General features: G+C 38.2%; 1 long non-coding RNA gene across 1 annotated transcript; it reads right to left on the bottom strand.

Moving 5' to 3' along the window:
- Positions 1–2113: 2113 nt before the first annotated feature.
- LOC110871211 lies at positions 2114–3743 on the bottom strand. The gene is made up of 5 exons (XR_004883837.1): positions 3603–3743; positions 3446–3494; positions 3214–3375; positions 2550–2606; positions 2114–2373 (listed from the first exon to the last, which is right to left on the bottom strand). It is a non-coding gene; the product is annotated as an uncharacterized LOC110871211 (long non-coding RNA).
- Positions 3744–22524: the final 18781 nt, after the last annotated feature.

The raw sequence follows: 22524 nt of genomic DNA, 5'->3' as shown, positions 1-22524 counted from the left end.
CCAAGGTTGACTACTCGACCGCCGCCAGCCCCTTGGCTCTCCTAGATGCGCGGAAACCCGACATCCACTCGCCCGAAGGCACGACTGTGGAATAATCGATAAAACCTCGCCTCCCATCCAAAACGAATCGGCGCCACCCGTATTCGCCCTTCACCTGGATGCCGCAGAAAATAATAGGGAGAATGGGAGTCGACCCTGGGTCACAAGAAACACCAAGGGGGTAGGGGCGCCCATCACTCTCAACATCCAATCAGTTTCCGCCATGTCATCGAGTATTATTTTTAATTATCCCTGCTGAATGGATAAATTGAAAAAAAAATAGCAGCAACCAACATTTTACAAATCTACGTACACCTGAATGGATAAATTGAAAAAAAAAATATAGGAGCAACCAACATTCTACAAATCCATCTACACTAAAAAAGTAAGACACATTTAGACGGCTAAAGCAAATTTTGTAAAAAAGGGACCGCCAACTACACCTAAAAAGTAAGACACAATTATCTGGTCATAACAATGGTTTTGATTCAAACTATGACGAACAAAACCGGTTGGGTTGTGGGTCAGCCGACCTCGCCAGTGTTACACCGGTTTTAAACTGAAAATGTATTAAAAAACTTCAAATATTAAAAGATCGTATAATGTGTTTAATGAATGAATAAAATACCTAAGTAGTTAATGCGGTAAACTATCGGATATCGGTCAAGGACCAATACTTGACATATCGGTTATCGCAGTGGAATATAGAGGTGTATAAATCGGTTTTTCTGGAAAAACCGGTCAGGTCTTTAACCAAACCAGTTATTTTATACAAAGATAAAAATCAGTGCCAGTAACTAACCGGTTTTTGAAACCTAATACCCCAACCAGTCCCAACCGAATCGGTTCGGTTTTAAAACTGCTTATCCAGAACCGGTTTTTTTAACCAATCCCAAAACCCGGTCAAAAAAAGGGGCCAGAACCTGCAGAACTGTGTTGTCATGCTGTTGTTTTTCGCCGAAACCAGACAAAAAAAACTTGCAGATCACTGAAAAAATCTGCAGGCTACATCGTCCGTAAAAAACGTTCATCGAAAAAAACCTGCAGCGACGCTGCTGCTGGTTGTGTTTTTCGCTGAAAAAACCTGCATTTTTTGTGGTTTTTCGCAGAAAAAAACATGCAGGCTACGTCATTCGTCAATAAAACATGCAACAGGTCTAATGAGTCTAGTTAACAATAAAATATGGAAATATCTTCAATGGATTTAAACAAAATGTTGAACAAACGTGTACATTAACCAAAATATTTCAAAATTTTGTCTCAAAATAATCATTTTGATGGTACTTGTGCATAAAAAAGAACTTATATCTATTAGTAAATTTAAACTAAAAGATTTGCATAGTGAAAAGCAATGCAAGTCAATACCAAAGTGTTAAATATCAAGGTGCAGGTCAACAACAACAAAACATGAAATTAGGTCAGCAAGCAAAGTAATTCACAATGAGGTAAGGAGCAATTATAAAATAGGTTTAATAAACTGAGGTGAAATTGACTGTTAAACGAAAGCTCCTAAAATTTAAGAAATGTTGGTTCCTACACGGCCCGTTTCATCTCATAATAAAAATTGACACCTTTTCACCGGGTCCCAACACAACACCCTATGAAGTCATGTAATTTGAAAATAATTTACCTTAGCAGCTCCGGTGCCGCTTAGAATAATGTTGAAGGAGGCAACTCTTCCGCCTAGCTAGTCCTTCATAGTAACTTCAAATCTTTAGAACAGTTCAGGATGTCTGCAATTGCTTGTAGCTGCTCAATGTCTTTCTAGTTCCTAATTAAGACAAAAGAAATGTGTTATGTTATGAGAATCGAAAGAAACTATTATAGGTAAAAATTGATTAGATACATGGGACATAAGGAACATACTTGGGAATCCGTTCTTATGATTCTTCATTTTCTTACATAGGCGCTGTAACATCCTCTTGGTCATCACCTAGCATTTATTTATCATCATTTACAAAAAATACATCTGTAATCAAGATATCCTCAGCCTTGAATGGGTAAAATTACTTACAGCCTAAAGGAACCCCGTCCTCAGCCTTGACTTCGCGTTTGGCCTCGGCCTCAACCTCGCCTTTGAGCATGTCCCCCTCCTCATCTTCATAGCCAGAGCGCATAAGAAAAAACAAATAAATTTTCAAAATGTTACGATTTTCACCATAATCTATATCACTTACTTTGAAACCACATTTTACCTTTTTTTTAATCTCATAAAAAAAGAGAGCGGCGAGCCTGATTCTTACAACAATCTAACAAAGAGTTAACTTTTTACGCAAATTCACATCAAGATGAAATGCAACACCCATCAAGATTAAAACCCATAGCATACCGAACCTGGTTGTATAAGAGGTGGTTAGAGAATGATCGTGCAACGACTCACAAGCTAAACATCCTAAGATTGGGATGAGGCAATATACGGCCACTAGGTCCCTTCAAAATAAGATATATATACATGCATAGTAAAATAAGATATATAGGTAAATGGGTTTGTTTATATACATGCATAGTACCTGCCACAATAACCCAGTCCCTTAAGTTGTATTGCCAACAATCTAAACCTTAGTCTCCTGTTAAAATATTAAATCATAAAAGAAAAATCCATCAGTGGTTGAGGTGAAAAAAAAACTAAAGGACAAAATGTTATAAAGCAGCAAAATAATAGCAAAATATTCATTATGTTTTGTGTCCATCTCAAGTTCATTAACACCCAGCCTAAACGGGTCGCCTACATTAGCAACAAAAGAGTTTGTAAATTTTTTTAGAATCAAAGAAACCACGAGCATCCATAGGGTGAAGCTTTGAACTGAATGGGTTAGAAAACTATCTAAACAAACTATCGACAACAAACACACAGATAAAGAGACGAAAGGTGTATCTAAATGCCAACTGATTTATATGAATAGCATGCTCGAACTAAATTACCTCAAAATGAGGAAACATAATTAGAGCAACATCTTCAAGCAATTTCACAATTTACAAACTCCAAAATCCAATCTACACTTGGTGAATGTAACTAAAATTTACCCCAAAAAATCACAATAAAGTCACATGTTTCAAACCATATCATATAAATCTAATTCCAATTAAATCAATAACATATACATATGATTAACAAAAAAATAAGACAATAATAAACTATTATATAATCCAAAAAAAAACCAATAGAACATTTACCTGAGCAAAAACCATAACTTGAAGATTAACAGAGATCTGCTACCATTGAAGAAAAATCTTAGAAAATTGAAATAATTAGAAGCCACATATTATATAGAATCCAATCAGTGGAATCATCAAGGGAATTCGGTTCATAGCAGGGTTTTGTAGAAGTTTAAAGGTCTGAAAATCGCACATATCATAATTAGGGTTTTGTATAAACGTAAGATTATAAGATTAAAACTTAATATACCAAGAGGGTAACGATTAGGATGAATCAGAGATACATGAGAATTGCTTCGCTGCAAATTAGGGTTCGTGAAATATAAATCAAGATTAAACAAATATGAAACACGAATCAATGAAAAAAAAACATATGTGGATCAGATTAAGGATCGAAAATAACTTACTGTGTTGCCTTCAATCGATGATTTGAATCCTTGCTTTAGAGATCTAGGTTTGTGATTCGCAAAATAAGATATAAAGGAAAGGTTGAGGAGAGAGATGGTCGTGCGAAGAAACGTACGTGAGAAGGAGAATGGAGAAAAAGAGATTGCCGCCCAAAGATTAATTCTCTTGCTAAAGAGGATGTCCACATCATCAAAATTGTTGCCTAAGAATATGCCATGTGACTAAGATGTATTCTTTTAGTATAGTAGATAGATTTAATATAAATAAGCACAACAAACAATTCAAACACAATTTACAAGTTGTTATGCATAAATAAGTTACAAATTGCATGAATAAGTTACAAATTTATAATATATAATATAATTACTGCATGGATTCCTTGAAGCTAACGAACCAAACGTATTCCGTGAGTTACAAAATTAGAAAACGATCAAATCTATTTTCTTTTTACATATTACAAACCGACTTCATCATCCATTTCTTTACTTAAACCCTCAACCGCGAGAATCCTCGCGCTCCGTTTCACTCCGGCATCCCCACACGAAACACCGACAGATACTTGTTGTTGTCGTCCTCATCTTGTTTCGTTGTCAAATCGGAGCACCGGCATCGTAGCGGTTGTAGCTTCTACTCGTCGGCCTCACAAACTACGAACGTCGTGGTCATTGTTCTCGCCAATCCGATTACAACCATCTCCAATTCAGACTCCCTTTCATTCTAGGTAACTCTTTTAACTTCGTTTAAATAGAATAACTAAGCTAAGCTTAGAAACCAAATGAATACAATATGGATTAAATTACGACGGTATGGGGATCGGTTGGGAAAATCCATGGTTTTATTTATATACTTATATCTGAAAGTATATTTATATGTCGGTTCACTTCCTAGCATTATTCAATAGTCGCACAATCTTTTCCAAAGTAGAGGATACATACACATATGTAGAAGAGATATTTTAAAAGTTGAAGAGATATTTTAAAAGACTTGTCTAGTTTGTTTACTGTATATATTTTCTTTTGGACTCAAGTTTTTGTTGCGATTTGAACCGTATGAATGATGGCCATATTTTACTATAGGAAAATATAAAAACTGAGACAAGAATACCCCTCATGATTATAGGTAATTGTTTTTTGAATTTTTTGCAGAAATAGGTGACTTGAGCTGCAAAAGAGTGCCATTAGGTGGTCAACAATTTTGTTTTCATATCTAGGTAAGTAGCTAATTCAAACAGCAACTTTGTTCCTCATTTCTGCAAAAAATCTGGAGTTTCTGCAAAAGCTGCACATGTTAATTAAGGTTGCTGTTTCATACAAATATCTTATATAAGGTCGCCATTTGAATCTGCAATCTTCCATAAGGTTGCTGTTTGATAAACAAATGTTCCATAAGGTTGTTGTTTCATACAAATATCTTATATAAGGTCTCCATTTGAATCTGCAATCTTCCATAAGATTTCTGGGAAAGATCATTGATTATTTGTCCTTGATTTTTTTGTTATCTAACTGTCTTGTTGTTTAAAATGGTTCACATATTTGAAATGGTTTTTTGTCATGTAAATTATCCCTTTGGAACACTTACTAATATGTCATCTTTCGTTAACCAGACTTCGAAACAGAGCCTCTAAGTTTTAGGCCTTTTGTTCATTCAGTACTAGTTGTCCCTTTTGATCAAACAGGCTCTTACATGTGCAATGTTATATGAGTGGAATTTAATTGGCTTGGTTTGAATGTGAGAGCGCCTCTAATCAAGCCAAAATGTGGGTCGGGTAGGGGTTCAAAAGAGCCGAGTCTGAGCTCGACTGGGCTCGAGCTCGTTTAATGTATAAAAGCTCGAGATTAGCTCAATTTGGGCTTTGTTTCTAAAGCTCGAGCTCGGCTCGTAGGTATTTTTCGAGCTCGGCTCGGGCTTAGCTCTTTTATTATTTATTCATTAATTATAATTATTATTTTATGTATAATTTTGTTTTTTTTTCATGGTTTTAAAAATACTAATTACTATTATTTAAATAAATATGTGATATATTAATTAAAAAGTATAATAATAGTGGGCTCGTTTTGGCTCATGAGCCAACTCGATAAGAAAGGCTCGGGCTCGTTTACTAAACGAGCTTGTTTTTAGGCTTGGGCTTGATCTCGAGCTCATTTAAGCTTGGCTTGTTTCGAGTCGGGCTCGAGTAGCATGGCTCGTTTGGACCCCTAGTTAGGAGAATACAGTTAGATGTGAATGACCCGAAAATGATTTAAGCCCTACTAAAACCATGTGAGTGGTAAGTTCTGTTTTTGGTGTTTTCAAACCAGCAAAGTGATGAAAGTCTACAATTTACAAAACAACCTGGACTTGGTAAAAACTTAATGGTGTAATTACGAAGGAGAAAAATGTTTTAATATTTAGGTTTTAGTATGCATTTATCTTATATATTGAAGTATGGATTGTTTTCTTGGTTGGAGTAGATTTGGACTCGTGCACATACACATATATACATTCTGTGGTTGTCAGTGTTATAGATTAGGAGTTGGCTACAAAGTCAAAAACTTCTGAAAGTGTGAGAAGTCTAATCCGGCGCACTACAATCCATTAAACTTGCAACTTCATTTTCAAAGCGTCTAATCATAGTTGTGACACTTTGTTCTTTAAAGTATTTCAAGTTCATAATCCTGGTTTCTTTCTTTCTTGGATTGTCTAAACTATAGGTTTGGAACTAAGAGCTGCCAATATTGACCCATATCATCAGAAAATACAGGACAAGATAGTAGCTGCATTAAAACTCTTAACTTTCCGTGAGCAAATTGTCTTTGAAACAGCAATCTTCATTAAGATTTCTTTATCAAACAGCGACTTCTGGGAAGATTTCTTTATCAAACAGCTACTTTATGGAAGATTGTTGTTCCAAACAGCTACTTTATGGAAGATTGCTGTTCAAAACAGCGACTTTATGGAAGATTGTTGTTCAAAAAAGCGACTTTCTTTAACATTGTTGTTCAAAACAGGGACTTTCTTTAAGATTTATGTTCAAAACAGCGACTTCCTTTAACATTGATGTTCAAAACAGCGACTTCTTTAAGGTTGTAGTATGAAACAGCGACTTTCAGCAACATGTGCAGCTTTTGCAGAAACCATCTCAGCTTTTGCAGAAATAAGGAACAAGGTTGCTGTTTGAATTAGCTACTTACCTAGATATGAAAACAAAATTGTTGACCACCTAATGGCACTCTTTTGCAGCTCAAGTCACCTATTTCTGCTAAAATTCTTGTTTTCTTTAAGATTAGTTAGCACGTGATTGTATATTTCTTATTGATTATATTTTTCTGTTATCTTATAATGTTATTCTAAATTGAAGGAAGATGAATGAAGGTGGTTGTGCGTGATGAATATACAAGCATCGTAAGAGCTATGCCAAGAGAAGGGGACAAAGGAAGGGATACGTATGATGGAAGTTAAGAAAGAAACATAATTCAGATTCAACTCTCTTCAGAATTGTGAATTTTTTCTAACATTGAAGTTGATTTAAGTTTATCTATTAATATTAGAACTTGAAATAAGTTATTGCATTAAAACAATAACTGTGACAGCGAAGTCTCTTTTATCATTTCCTTTCCTGTGTTTTTAAGTCTTTGTTCCTTATCATCCTTTAAAAATGGGGTGAAGTAAAACACTGGATTTCGTGTCATTATTAGTAATTTGTTGCGAGCAGTGAGATGAACAATATATAATGCTTTATGTTATGTTTTTAGAGTTACATATGTATCCGTATCTATATTCAATTCTAACTACTGATATGAGTTCTATAGTTAGTATAAGCACCTTAAATGTGTACAATTCAATCATGCGGGTAGGAATTTTAACCTAGTGTGTGTGGGAAAATCACTACAATAAACATTGACTTCCTATATTCACCAAAATAAACATGGGAAAAGTCTAGGTTTAGGGAACTCATGCAAAACTAGTAAGTTCAGAGGGTGACACTTGTAGGAAGTGGCTAACTCCTAATCGTTTAGAAAATTATAGTGACAACCAATTAAACCGAAACATGTGGCTCAAACGTTTAAAAAGCCTCCAAATTTTGTAAGACATCTAAACCTAGTTGCTTGAATGAAGAGTAGAGTCAAAAAAATGAATACATAAGGAAATAAAAAATAAAGAAAAGAAAAGAAGAATCTAAATAAAAGAGGCTAGGTTTAGACGTGTTACAAATTTTGGAGGCTTTTTAGAAGTTTGTGCCACATGTATGGGTTTAATTGTTTGTTAACGTGGGTGCCATGATTTTTTAAAAGACTAGGGGTTGGCCACTTCATACAAATATCACACGTACTTGCTTGTTTTGCGTGAGTTCCCTTAACCTAGACTTTTCCCATGTATATTTTGGTTAATATAGGGAGTCAATGTTTATTATGGTGATTTGCTATAATATTAATTAGGTGGGCCACCCCTACTCCCATCTTCTACCACTCTCACCACTACCACCTGCGCTAATCCTCACGTTCACTCTCTCACACTCCTTCATCTACAACACCTTCAAACCCCCCGATCTTTCCAACCTAACCTTAAACGAATCATATACATCACCTGGTATGAAATCTTAAAACTCACCAACTTCAGCTTTCAGGCAATTGGTCGAGGATTATACCCTCACCCCGTTTGTTCAAAAACTCTAACACCAAAGCCGCCCTTTCATTCTCCACCACATTTATGCTCTCCATCGTGACAAAATATAAATAGCTCAACGGCCATAGTTTAGCTTTCACCATTTCTCCAACCAGATATTTCATTGGATCTCAACCTAGTTAATACCTCAAACTCATCACCATTAATCCGGTAACACATCCTACTATCGTATAAAATGCATACCACCAAGAGCATCCGTGTCATTTCGTAAAACTAATGACTAGATAAAACACATAAACTGCCAAGGATTAACTTTGTGTTGATATTGGTACACCCTCCCACTCTATCTCTCTCCATAAATACATATATATATATATATATAAAAGATAAAGTAGGAAATGATGTTCCAATAAAATTTTGGGGTGTACGAATAAGATGACCCTGTAAGAAACACTATTATTTTTAAAAGGCTCTCACAAAAACAAAAAAAAAAATTAATCAAAACATCAAGTATTTAGGGTATAAAAACATTTATTGATCAAACACAATCTTTAAACCCTAAGAGGGTCTTTGGGTTTGAGTTTGGAAATGACTTATTAACTTGTTGACTTTTTCAAAAAACCAATAAGTAAAAAATGTTAGGCATTGATAAAAGTGTTTTTTTATTTTGCTTTTTGAAAAGAGATAAAAAGTTGTTTTTTTCCAAAATTACCAAAACTTAGCTTTTGAAATAGTCTTTAGCTTTCTGAACATAAAATTACCAATCTACCCCCACCTTTAACCCAAAAACCTCTGGTTTACACAAATACATAATACACAAACACACCATCACCTATCTTCACCCGACCACCGTCCATCCATCCGCTACCCCTGCCAACATCACACCCACGACCACCGCTACCTCACGATCGCTCCTGCCACCTTTACCCAACCAAAATGTACTATGACATAATTTTGGTAACTTTCAGGAACTATTTAGAATTTGTATGAACGTAATATTTTTATGGTCAAATCAAGGAATTATAAAATTTTCAAAAGCAATTTATGTTATATATTTTGTAATTTTTTTCAAATTATAATTATTGTTCAAAAAAATTGTTAAATATATAATATTATACGTAAAAATAATAAATGATTTTAAAATATATAAGAATATATTTTTTGGTCATTTTACATCAATAGGGTAGACAAAACACTTAAAAAACAAGTTATTAATTTATTAACTTTTCCCATAACAAAATCTAGTTCAAAACCTACTTAAAAAACACTTCTATTGACAAAATCATAATAAGCAGTCATAACAACTTTCAAAGTACACTAGGCTTACTAACTCATAAATTACACAAAATAGATCATAACATAATCTACTATTTTTTTTGTTTTATACTGAACCAAAAACTTACCTTGATTAAAGACAAAAGCCTCTCTATGTGACAAATAAGCCATCCCCACCTTTAACAAGTACATTTATAATTTTTTGAATGGCAACGAATGACATGCCAAACACCGTGACATCGGGTGTTGTGGCAAAGGTCGACTATTTAACCGCTGCCAGCCCCTTGGCTCTCCCAGATACGCGGAAACCTGACCTCTGTAACAACCCGACTTTTTAAACTCAAAGTACAAGTCAAAGTCAAGAGATGTCAACGTTCAGATCTATCATTTCTTACTTAATTATTGCTTGTACTCTCGAACCTTAATAATCAATACTGTAGTTGAAGCTATTTTATACTACGATTTGTAATATGTGAAGTAACAATGCGATAAACGCTATTAAATGCTAATCTACTTAATGCTAATCTCATCGCTATCGCATCGCAACTCGAATCACAATTATTGTTATTGTTCTGTGTGTGCTATTACGTGCTTTACTTGTGTGTGCTGATGTTATGTTTAAAGGTGTTATTCGCAACGCAATCGAAATCTATCGCAACGCTATCTAATCGCAAACGCTAAACGCAAGTTGACTTACTTGTATGTGTTGTGTGTTAGTTATGTTATTTGTGTAACTATCTAATCGCAACTCGCTTAAACGCAACACAACGCTCAACGCACGAAATGAATGTCGGAAAACTAACTCGCGCAAGCCATCCGATCGAACGACCATTCGATCGAATGGACATCCGACCGGATGACCATCCGATCGGATAGCCGTCCGATCGAACAGTCGTCTGACCCGTCAACCTTGCACCGCCTTTTCTCCTATCACACTATAAATACCCATCCTGTCACATCACTGTTCATTGATGTGACAGCTCCCTCCGACCCGTGCGCTCCCAGCCTCTTTTCTCTCGATTCCTCACAATTCTTGTAAGTTTTCACTCTGAATCTTGTACTTCCATCTTCATTACACACCTTCTCATCATCTTCACCAACAAATCTTACATTTCCACTGTGAAATCATCTGATTTGGGCTGTTCTAAGGTGACATCATCATGGAGTTCTTATGAACATTGAAGTGTGACCTCATCTCATCAAGAACGGTTCGGATCTAATGGATTTCTACACGTTTTCACACTAATTTCATCTATATCTAAACATTTAACAACAGTTTCAACCTTTTCTTCAACATTCTTCACTTTTTACTTAAAACTTTTAGAATCTGGACTCATTCGGGTTCTCTACTCATTCTCTAGTGGAGAACCAGGCTGAGACTAGAATTCTACCGGAGAGACGACCAATTCACGGGTTAAATATGAAACGCCGTCAAGAAAAGCTAAGACTGATCGAACGGGGTGATGCCCGCCCAACCGGACGAGTTGGACTTGATGTGGTATCCGTTGTTTAACACGCCGTCACGCCGTCTCTGTCAAATCGTAAAACTTTTCAACTTAACTGATTTCACCAAGTTTTCAAGCAAACTGATTACTCAATCGAATAGCCATCTGATAGGACGACCATCCGATCGAACGACTATTCGACCAGGTGACTTGATTTTATAAGTTAAACACTTGAAAGTTTTACAAAATTTTCAAAGATCATCAGTTTCAATCGAACAGCCATCTGATCGAACGGCCATCCGTCCGGATGAACATCCGATCGAATAACTTTACTTATACTACAACGAAAACTTCAAAAGTTCAACTTTTTATAAACACACCTCCCACAGTCAAATGACCACCCGACCGAAAGGTCATCTATCCGGATGACCATTCGTCCGGATGGCCATCCGATCGAACCACCATTCGATCACTCTTCTCACCGATATGCTGTTTTACGCACTGTTCAACGCTTATACTGTCGTATTGTGATCAGGCTAACTCTCCACCGCTCCCTTCAATCCAAGCTTGTGTCTATTTATTTAAACACGAACTGTGAGTACACTCGATCTCTTTTTGCTTAACGCACTTTTGGGTGTTACATACGTTACTTATCTCAAATCACCTCGACACACAACGCAAACACTTTTATACGCTAACCGCTCTCGCATGTTATACGTGTTATTCGATGAACACTTGTATGTTATGTTTACACAGTGATTGTTGCCTGACACCTTAGCAACGATAGTACTATAGTTTGGACTCAGCACCTGTCGTGGACGGGGGTTGTTAAGGGTTTTACTTCACGTATCACAGTAGTGATATGTGTTGCGCATTCTACAACTCGCAGTCATGTCTGTGCATATTTCATTGTCGATAGCCTACTTGCTTCACATTACTACGTGTTACATGCTGGTTATGCGTAAACCGCTTTTCGCTACTATATGCTATTAAACTTGTATGCTCACCTTTACACTATGTGTATTGACTTTATTTTAACGTATGTGACAGGTGTTTAGGATGCTAGGATTGTTGGACTTTTGTGGGATCAAGTTAGGTGGTCTAGAAACCCATGAATAATATTTGAGTTGTCGAAACAATATTTGTCTTTGAGAACAATGTCTGTAATAACTATTTGTGCTTTATGAGTTTATGGTATGGGACATAAATGTTAATTATATTGTCACTAATAGTGTTATGGATTCTCTTGGACAATCTGTTTTGCTCAGTGCCTCGCCCCGATGTTTCCGCCATCGGTTGGGGTGTGACAGATTGGTATCAAAGCCATAACTATAGGGAAATAGGCGAGACACGACCTAGTCCGGGTTGATGTCTTAGTTTTGACCTAGTCTATAGTCTAAGTACCAACAGACCGCCTTGCGCGAACCCTGTAGGGGTCGCGCGAGCTTACTCTCGATACTCTTGCTTGGAAACTACAACTTTGTGCGAACACTGCATACTACAGCTTCGCACAAAGCAGCTCTTCCTAGAGCTGAAGCGCACAACTGCCTTTTCTAAGGCAGGCACACCACATACGTTTTCAAGAAACACCCGCCTAAACGAGTGATTTGGTCGAGATTAGGTGTGGAAACCGCAAACTCTTGCCTAGATCGCTCGCTCGACACGCATTTTTACTATAAACACGAGAATTTGCTTTGAGTCAGGAGTGAAATCCATATCTCGACGAGATTCTCCCTATGTCTCTCGTGATTCTATCACACCACCGGGAATTAAGTTGTTAACTTAGGGGTGAAACGCGCATCTTAACAACTTGTTCCATTCTCTATTTTGGTTTTACAAAACTCTCACCAAGGTCTCGATGGATTCCAACGACTCAGCTCACGTAATGACCGAAAGGATGCGTGCCATTCACCATATGTTGGTGAGAGAGCACAGTCTAATTGGCCAAAGTGTGTACTCGAAGTCCTTGAGAATAGTCGAATCACTTTGAATAGTAGATGTCTCACACCCAGACACTCTGTTTCGATTCTGAGCTCGCAGCCGCTGACTCTGTGGATTATCGATTTTATGTGATTTGTGTGATTTTATGTGTTTTATGTGGTTTTATGTTTCTATTTTGGAGGCTTATTCGCTTTTCGCTTTGATGACACGCACAACTCGCACTACACACATATCTCAAAACACTAACAAATCGCATGCTATGTTACTCGCTACTCTCGAACGCACTCGCGAAACCTGAATGATAGGTGAATACGTGCAAAATATGTAGGTGAGTACGTGCAAAATATAGTGAATATGTGTTACGTGGATTTCGTGCTTCTGTGCTTATGTGCTTATGTGTTTACGTGCCTATGTGGATTATGTGCCTATGTGATTAAGTGCCTACGTTAGACGTGTTCCTGATGCTTTATCTAGTAATAGTAAGTATATTGTGTGGTGAGATTCGATTTTGTCGGGTCTGAATCCTATGGCGATGTCTGTTGCAGACAATGTCGTCATTTGGATCTCATACTTCTCGCGCTACCAGCCACAACCACGCTAACAAACGCATCGCCTCGCTAGTCGCCAAGGAAATGGCCAGGGTCATTCCGTAAATCGTCAGCAAAATCAACGAAATTGGTAGCAAGTCCTCTGAGGAATCTAGGACGGACTCACCAAAAGCTTCTTTTAGCTTCAAGCAGTTCAAGGCCTATGGCCCCAAAGACTTCACTGGTGAAGACGGGCCCAGTGCCATGTTTTAGTGGTTCGACTCGATCGAAGTCACTTTTCGCCAAAGCGGATGTCCAGACAACCTCCGCACTGTTAACGCAACTGGCGTTTTTCAATCCAGGGCTCTGGACTGGTGGACTGCCGAAAGAAACAGGCGAGGTAACGACATAGCCTATGGACTTTCCTGGGAGGAATTGGAGGAAATCATGATGAAAGAATTTTGTCCCCCACATGAACTCCAGAAGCTGGGGGACGAGTTTTGGAACATTAAGCAAGAAGGTGGCGACAATACTGGTCTTACTACTCGCTTTAAGAAGCTTAACATCATCTGCCCCAGCCAAGTCTCAACTCCCGACATCACAATCAAGAAATATATCCGTGCTTTACCTGATTGTGTTGTTGATTTTGTGCAAGCCGCCAAGACGACTACCATCGAAGAGACTTATCAACTCGCTGCAGAAATCAATGACAAGCGAGTTATGGCTGGTTACTTCAAAAACACCACCAAAAGTCTCCATCAAGTTACCGCTACTCCCGCTCCTGAAACCGCCACACTGCAAGGGTCGAAATCTTCACACCGCAAGTGCAAGAGCAACAACAACAAGAAGAACTGTGATGTGACCGCCGCTCCTCTCAATGTTGTCCCTGCCCAACCGCAGAACCAGAACAGCCAAGTAGACGCACCCGTGACCAACGCACCGCCTGCAAAGCATGCGTATACTGGTCCGCACCCACTGTGCCCTACTTGTACTTACCATCATCCAGTTGGGATCGCTTGCCGCATTTATGTCCACTTCGACCTCTACGGGCACTTTACAGCTAACTGCCGTACTGGTCCCCGTCAAGCTCAAGGTCAAGCTCCTCCTGCTCTGCCAGCTCCTCTTCCCGCTCCTCAGGGTATTCAAGCAGCTCCTGCTCCCGCTGCTCATGCACGAGCCTGCTTCGCATGTGGTGATCCTAACCACTTCGCAAACGTCTACCCGAACCGAGTGGTGAAGCAAGAGTCACAGCAGCAACCAGCGCAGCAACAACATCAACAGCAGCAGCCTCAGTAGTAGCCTCAGCCAGCTCAACCAGCAGCCCGCGGCATAGCATTCAACATCAATGTCCGCCAGGCTCAAAATGACAACAATGTTGTCAATGGTACGTTTCTTGGCAATGGTATCTATGCTTCGTGTTTATTTGATACTGGAGCCGATAACTGTTTTATATCGTTAGAATTCGAAAAGCTCCTAAACCGTAAACACGCTAACCTCCCAACAATGTTCGACGTAGAAATTACCACTGGAAGAACCGTCACTGTTAGTTCTGTTCTTCGTGATTGTACGCATGAACTTAACAATCACGTCTTCCCGATCGACCTTAATCCGAAGCAGCTTGGTAGTTTTGATATCATAGTAGGCATGGATTTTCTTCACGAAAATCGTGCTGAAGTCGTTTATTTTGATAAAATGATTTGTTTTTCTCTTGCTAATGGTGACCAACTCTGTGTCTATGGCGAAGTATCATCGAAGGATCTGAAACTCATGTCGTGTATCCAAGCGAGCATGTACCTCCGAAAGAAATACAAAGCTTTCTTGGCACACATCGTAGTAATGGAGGAAAAGGAAAAGAAGTCAATGGAAAAAGTATCTGTGGTTCGTGATTTTTCTGCTGTCTTTCCTGTCGATTTACCTGGTTTACCCCCGAGTCGTGATATTGATTTCCATATCGACCTCATTCCTGGAGCTAAGCCTGTTGCTAAAGCCCCGTATCGACTCTCCCCGTTTGAAATGCGCGAACTTTCAAGTCAACTCCAGGAATTGCTTGATAAAGGCTTCATGCGCCCTAGCACATCTCCTTGGGGCGCACCTGTCCTTTTTGTCAAAAAGAATGATGGATCGTTCCGGATGTGCATTGATTATAGGGAACTCAATAAGCTTACTATCAAGAATCGCTATCCCCTGCCCGAATCGATGATTTGTTTGATCAATTGCAAGGTGCTACGTGTTTCTCGAAGATCGATTTACGCTCAAGTTACCATCAGTTAGGAATCCAGGAGGAAGATATACCTAAAACCGCTTTCCGAACCTGATACGGCCATTATGAATTCGTCGTTATGCGCTTTGGTTTAACCAACGCACTCGCGGTTTTCATGGATTTGCTGAATCGCGTGTGTAAACTGTGACACCTGTGTCACTTCAGCCATCAAACAAATACCAAACCGATGAAATATTGTATTTCATACTTGGGATTTGTATAAACATGTGTATCTTTTGCACATATCAATTCTTGTTCGATTCCGGGCTCTAAATCGCTTTCTAGAAGGTTATATGCGCACTGATGCGTAAATATAACCAGTTTAGTGCAGCAAACATTCCGGAATAGTGACATAGGCTTAACATACCTTAAATAACCTTTACATAACTTAGAAATAAGTTTTGGATGGTTTGGTATGCCGAAATCAAGTCTATTCGCTTACAGGGACTAAATTCGACAAACTGCGAAAGTATGTCAATTTGTACTGTAACGGACATTACGGAACTTGACCATAAGTTAAACATACCCAAAATATCCTTTACATAGCTTAGAAATAGGCTTTGAGGTGTTCGGTGTGCTAAAATAAACTTTTTGGTCATTCAGGGACTAAAAGCGTCAAAAAGTGCATAAGTTTGCATTTTCGCGCATAACTTACGTTCTGAATACTTCCGGACATCCAAAAAATTATGTAAGCATTAAAATATTTTATTTTAGTGTTTGGCATAAGAAAAATCCATTCGTCGCGCAATTTGGATCGTTTTTCGCGCTTATGCGCATTCCGTCGTAATTAAGCGAATAACACGATCGTACGACCAAACGAACCGACATCCGAGATATTTTTGAGCATGTTTTGAGTTCCCTATACTTTAACTTCATTTTAGAGGCTTGAAATGAGGTTAACGGGGCTTAAACGTGTCAAAAATGGGCCGAATTGCATGTTTCTCTAGTTCAGGGGCCAATTCTGACAATTCTGGAAACTAAGCCCAGGCGGCCCGCGTGAATGTGTGTATGTTATTTACACGGGCCGCGTGAGAGGCCCAGGTCTGCAAAAATCAGTTTCCAGCTGTTACCAGCTGTTCCACACACTTGTAAATGATTTTTGATCATTCAAGGTGCCAAATTTGATGGTTTTTAAGAGCCCATGGTATCCAAATACCATGTACCCACTTGGACGGCCGAGATCGAAGCATGTTTCGCGATGAACGACCCTAACGGTTGTGCCATTCCTATAAATACCCACCTTCATTTCATTCATTCCTCACTTGAATTCTGAGATTTTCTCTAAGTTGGAGTGATTATCACTTCATACCTGAAAATACTTGGAATTCAATCTTGCGGGGACCCTTTGTAAGTATTCTTTCGTGTTTTTCATTCATTTTAGCATTAAAGTCAAACTGCGTTTGACTTTCTGCATTGACCAGTTTATGCTCAACATGAAGTTCGTTTGAACTTCATAACGTGAGCGTAATCACGATGGTTATAGTCCCTAGTGACTATACCCACTGATTACCACATTATCTAGGCTCAGTGACGAGTCGTAGTTTCGGCCAAAATGCGTTTCCTCGCGTATTTTGTAACCAAACTACTCTAGGGTGTCATAACCGTTTGTTTTGATACCAAACCTGTTTTCTAATGTCACACCCCGATTTCCACGTGTCACCGGTGGGCCCGGTGGGGGTAACGTGACGTAGTTGATAACATCATAGTCAAACAACACAATATATAAATGCACAGCGGAAGCAGAAATAGATTCATTTCAACTTTACATAAACGTAATATTTAATATCACAAGTAGTTGAAACGGATCCACAGGCGGATCGAATAAAATAAGATAAATGTTCAACAGACTTTAGACGCCTAGAACTTGCAAGATTCCTTACTAACGCCGTGAGCAGCTTCCAGCCTATTACGTACTTGTACCTGTCACTTAGACTTTGGAAAATACGTCAGTTTTCACTGGTAAATACACTCAACTGACTCATTTGAAAAGAGTTTATGAAAATTGGTTTAGGCGCACAAGGCACAAAACTATTTTGACACTTGATTAAGATACACAAGGCAATATTAATCTTTTATACTTGGGACAAACTATATCTCATGTTATCAGTTTTACATAACTTGCTCTACATACGGGGCCCGGTCCTATGCCGGTTCAAGATTAACCGACACACCACTATTCCCTTATTGGGAATCCCATATTGGGTATAATCAAATAATAAGCATAAAGCATCTGTCAGGTGTATGCCTACACCCCGTGCTTAGGTCGTGGCCATTTGCAATTAATGAGTCAAGGATATCCAGGACACGGTCGCATTAACCCCCAATGTTTCAGTCAAGCAATACGAATTAAAACAGGTTATTTGAATTTCCCGACACATTGGTCTTCGAATCCCATACCTGACCATGCGGTATTTATATTACCGTATCCCAAGCCCGTAATAGGGAAAATAAGTTAAGAGTATTTACCTGAGCTAGCTCCTGTCTTAAATAGCAAGAATTATAATAACTCAGCCGTATTCACTTAAGTAAGCGTAGGTACAATTTACCGGAAGGCTCTAGTCTGGAACGATGGTATAAATAACCAATTAGAATACTAACGGGTCTTTAATTAAGCATAAGCTTAGACCGGTTAGTTTTAAGGAAATATACGGTTCAAGCGCACGAATAAGCGAAGACCGGATAGAACGTTATTTAGACCCGACAAGTTTGAATACTTGTATAATATGGGTATACAAAATACATTCTGGATTTTGAGACAAAAATGATAACGTTTGACCCGTTTCGGTCAATTTACACAAACTAGTTACGTAAACCGAACCGAACGCGAAAAGGGCGATACGGGTAGACAAATGATTCAAATGCAAGTTCCCTGATATAATATGCTTTAAATATGATATAACATCAGTAAGTTATGTTCTATATTGCCCGGAATAATTTTAAACTCAATTTATGCCTTAGAAGGGCATTTTGGTCATTTAAAAGATAATAAAAGAGTAAAATTAGAAATCTGAGTTTCGGGTCTGGTTCATACAGTAAATATACTTAATATAACATATTATATCAGTAGGGTATGACCCATATATCAAATTTATCATTTAGAATCAAACTATGCACCGTAGGGGTATTTTAGTAATTTCACAAGGGCTAAAAACGCCAAAACTGGAAATCTGAGTTCATATACTTATACTTACTGTTATTATATGAAAATATGCAAATTACATCAGTAGGTATAAGTCTTATATGTTTAAAATGAGTATAACGCTTACTATGCGCTTAAAATGCTAAAAATGCGATTTAAGGGCGTCTTCGAGTTTTCGAATTAAATCTGAGATTTTTATATTTCCAGAATACTTAAAATAATTTATTCATCATATAAAATCAGTAGAAAAAGGTTTCGGGTCAAAAGGATGTGTAAAACTCATTTTATGGCTAAAACGGTCAAAACCGACATAAGCCGAAATGACTAGGCGATCTAGGATCCGTTCAGCCAAAAATTAACTAAAAAATCATCAAAATTCCCAGAATATTATATTACTTCTGTTGGTAAAGAGTTTCGTATCAAAACGTGGCCAGAAACGGGTTCTACGCGAAAAGGACCGTTTATGTAAATTTATAATATAGTTTTACGCTAATGGCCATAACTCAAAATCTGGACCACCAACTGATCCAAAATTTTCGGTGCAAGTTTATATATTAGAAATAAAGATTTCTACTCTTTCACTTTTCCAAAAATCACGTTTTATATCAAAAAGGGCAAAATAGTCAACTTTTAAGCATAATCGGAAACATGCACATGAATCGGCTAAGTATAGACTCAAGCAACAAAATTCCAGAGAGTTTTACAAAAATAGAAATGGTCAAAAATACTCTCCAATACAGATCTCAAACATGCATGTACGAATCCGAATCGATAGTCTACGAAATAGTCGTTTCACAAGACTTTCGGTTCCGGTTCGTATCTATACTAAAGATTGTCGAGTTGATCATTGTAAAACACATTCTTATATGTATTACAAGTTATTTTTAATGATCAATCAGGTTGCATGTCATCTATATCATTAATCATGTCATTTTTCACAAAAATCGCTTCTGTTGACTTTTTAGAAATAGGTTTGACTCGACATTTAGCATGCATGTAGTGGGATTCAGATAGTGCCCTTTAGAGGGTTTGTTTCCCACATAAATACCAATCTATAACAAGTTTCAATTCGAGAAATGACTGAAAGAAAACCGTTTAATCGGAAAGTCAAAGGTTATGAACACCCAGTTTGACTTTTACTAATAATCAAAGCAAAAACGGATTATAGAACGAATTGAAAGCTTACAAGAGTCCTATAGAGGTTTAGTGAACACTAGAAGTCGGCCTTGATGATCAGATTTCCTCCAGAAAGCTGCCTTGAAGTTCTTGAATGTTGAGAGCACTTGTTCTTCAATTGTAAATGATCAAAAATGAGATCAATTTGAATTTAAAGCTGAATTCTTTAGGTTTACTGTTGTAGTAGCCATGCAAGGCCTTTGATTGGAGTAATTGGAGGTGCAATTGAGCTGTTTACCACCCAAAATCGGACCCAAACTAACCATTTTCGAAGTTCCTGTCGCTGGGCAACCCACGCGGCCCGCTTGGGCTTTCCCAGGCGGGTCGCCTGACCTTCCTGATCAGCCAAAAACTTTTAAACTTTGGCAGAAATGGTCCCTGAGCTTGTAGGCGATGTTTCGGCTACTTTTCTCGGCCCGTAAACCCCCAAACTTGGTTTCTAAGAACCTTAGGACTTCTACCAACATGGTAATGCCCTCGGATAACTTTGCGCTCAACCGAAAAGCCCTGAAATTCGACGTTGACGCTTTTAGTCCCTTAAGTACGGTTTTGGCCATAACTTTCTCATACGTTGACGAAACTTCATGAAATTTTTACCACATATTCTAGTGAGTATATTTTAGCTATACAAAGCTTCGGGTCTGCCAAAAGTTCACTCAGAGGTATAAATTAAACATGTTGACACTTTTGGCCCCTATAGTTTACAATACTTCACTTTTGTGCAATTTCCGCGTCGTATGATCCATGAACCATCCGTTTAAGGTTATAAACATTATGTAGGGTTATCATAGAGCCTATTTATCCATTGTTGACACTTTGGACCCTTACGTTCCATAGTTTTCACTGTTTGTCACTTTTAGTCCCTCTAAAGTATGTTTTCACATAACGGAACCTTATGACACGTGTCAAGACATTATTGGACGAAATTTTTCGAGGTGTTACATCCTCACCCCCTTAAAGAAATCTCGACCCCGAGATTTATTCAACAAATGGGGATATTTCTCTTGCATCGTGGATTCCACTTCCCACGTGTATTCGGGACCTCTACGGGCATCCCACTTGACCTTAACAATAGGCACGTGCTTCCTTCGAAGCTTCTTTACCTGTCGATCCTCTATCGACAAAGGTTTTTCCACAAACTTTAGACTTTCGTCTATGTGTATGTCTGTATGCGGTATAACCAGTGAATCGTCAGCGAAACACTTCTTCAAATTACAGATGTGAAACACATTATGAATGGCACTAAGCTCTTCAGGCAAGTTTAACTTGTAAGCGACTGCCACGACACGTTCGATTATCTCGAAAGGTCCTATATATCTCGGGCTTAGCTTGCCTTTCTTTCCAAATCGCATTACACCTTTCCAAGGTGATACTTTAAGCAACACTTTTTCACCCACATCGAAGTGAAAATCTTTGCGCTTAGGATCCGCATAACTTTTCTGCCTATCCCTGGCAGCTCTCAAACGATCACGGATCTGAACGATCTTGTCTGTCGTCTCAAAGACGATATCTGGTCCAGACAACTGGACATCTCCAACTTCTGCCCAACAAATGGGCGATCTACACTTCCTACCGTATAAGGCCTCAAAAGGCGCGGCCCTAATACTAGTATGGTAGCTATTTTTATAGGAGAATTCTATCAAGGGTAGGCGGTTATCCCAACTGCCACCTAAATTAATCACGCATGCTCGAAGCATGTCTTCCAATGTTTGGATGGTACGCTCACTCTGTCCGTCCGTCTGCCAACCGTTATGTGATGATGCTCCTTGATTCATTGGGGAAACATATCCTTAAATCCTTAGGGTGTAATACATTGCGAGCTCCACCAAGCTCCTTAAATAGGTTTTAGCTCATAAGTTATTTGATCCTGGTATATTCGATTACTTCGAATGATTTCATATATTCTAAGCTTACTAGCCTGACAATTAACAGATTGGCACACCTTTCCAGGGTCATATCTTTTGTTGAACCTTATTTCTTAACAAGAACTTAGGAAGTTTGCTATTTCCATGAATCCTTGATTCTCTGCCGATTACTGGCAACTTATAGATGGTTATGGATTTGCTCGATCTTATTCGTTGTTTCCAAGGCAACTTTTAGATCCTGATAATTGGACTTACAAATTTTCTGTCTAACAATAGATGTTTAACATCTTATCTACACACGGTCTCCCAAAGGAGCAGCATTGATACTTATATAGCAACTATTACCGAAAAGCTTATCTTAAGGCGATATGGTTATTCCAACCACTGCTTGGCTAATCTCAAAGAATAGTTGTTCCTTACAGTTAGTTGACTAAATCGACGATCCTGGCAGCAAATTGGGGATTCATAATTATTGCCTGAATAGGGTTGCGGTAATCAATGCATAAGCAAGATGAACCGTCTTTCTTATTTACTAAAAATCGGAGTTCTTAGAACCTTGAATTTTGGCTTTACGAAACCTTATCCAAAACTTATTTATTTGGCTCTTAGTTCTTCCTATTTTGTTGGTAATAACAGATATAAGATTCTTACAATAACTGCAGCCCTAAGCGGGATGTTTGTCCTAACATCC

The sequence above is a fragment of the Helianthus annuus genome, chromosome 16 (genome assembly GCF_002127325.2).
Source record: "Helianthus annuus cultivar XRQ/B chromosome 16, HanXRQr2.0-SUNRISE, whole genome shotgun sequence".
NCBI classification, from domain to species: Eukaryota; Viridiplantae; Streptophyta; class Magnoliopsida; order Asterales; family Asteraceae; genus Helianthus; species Helianthus annuus.
The sequence above is the reverse complement of the archived record's forward strand: the minus strand, read 5'-3'. Positions and strand labels throughout refer to the sequence as shown.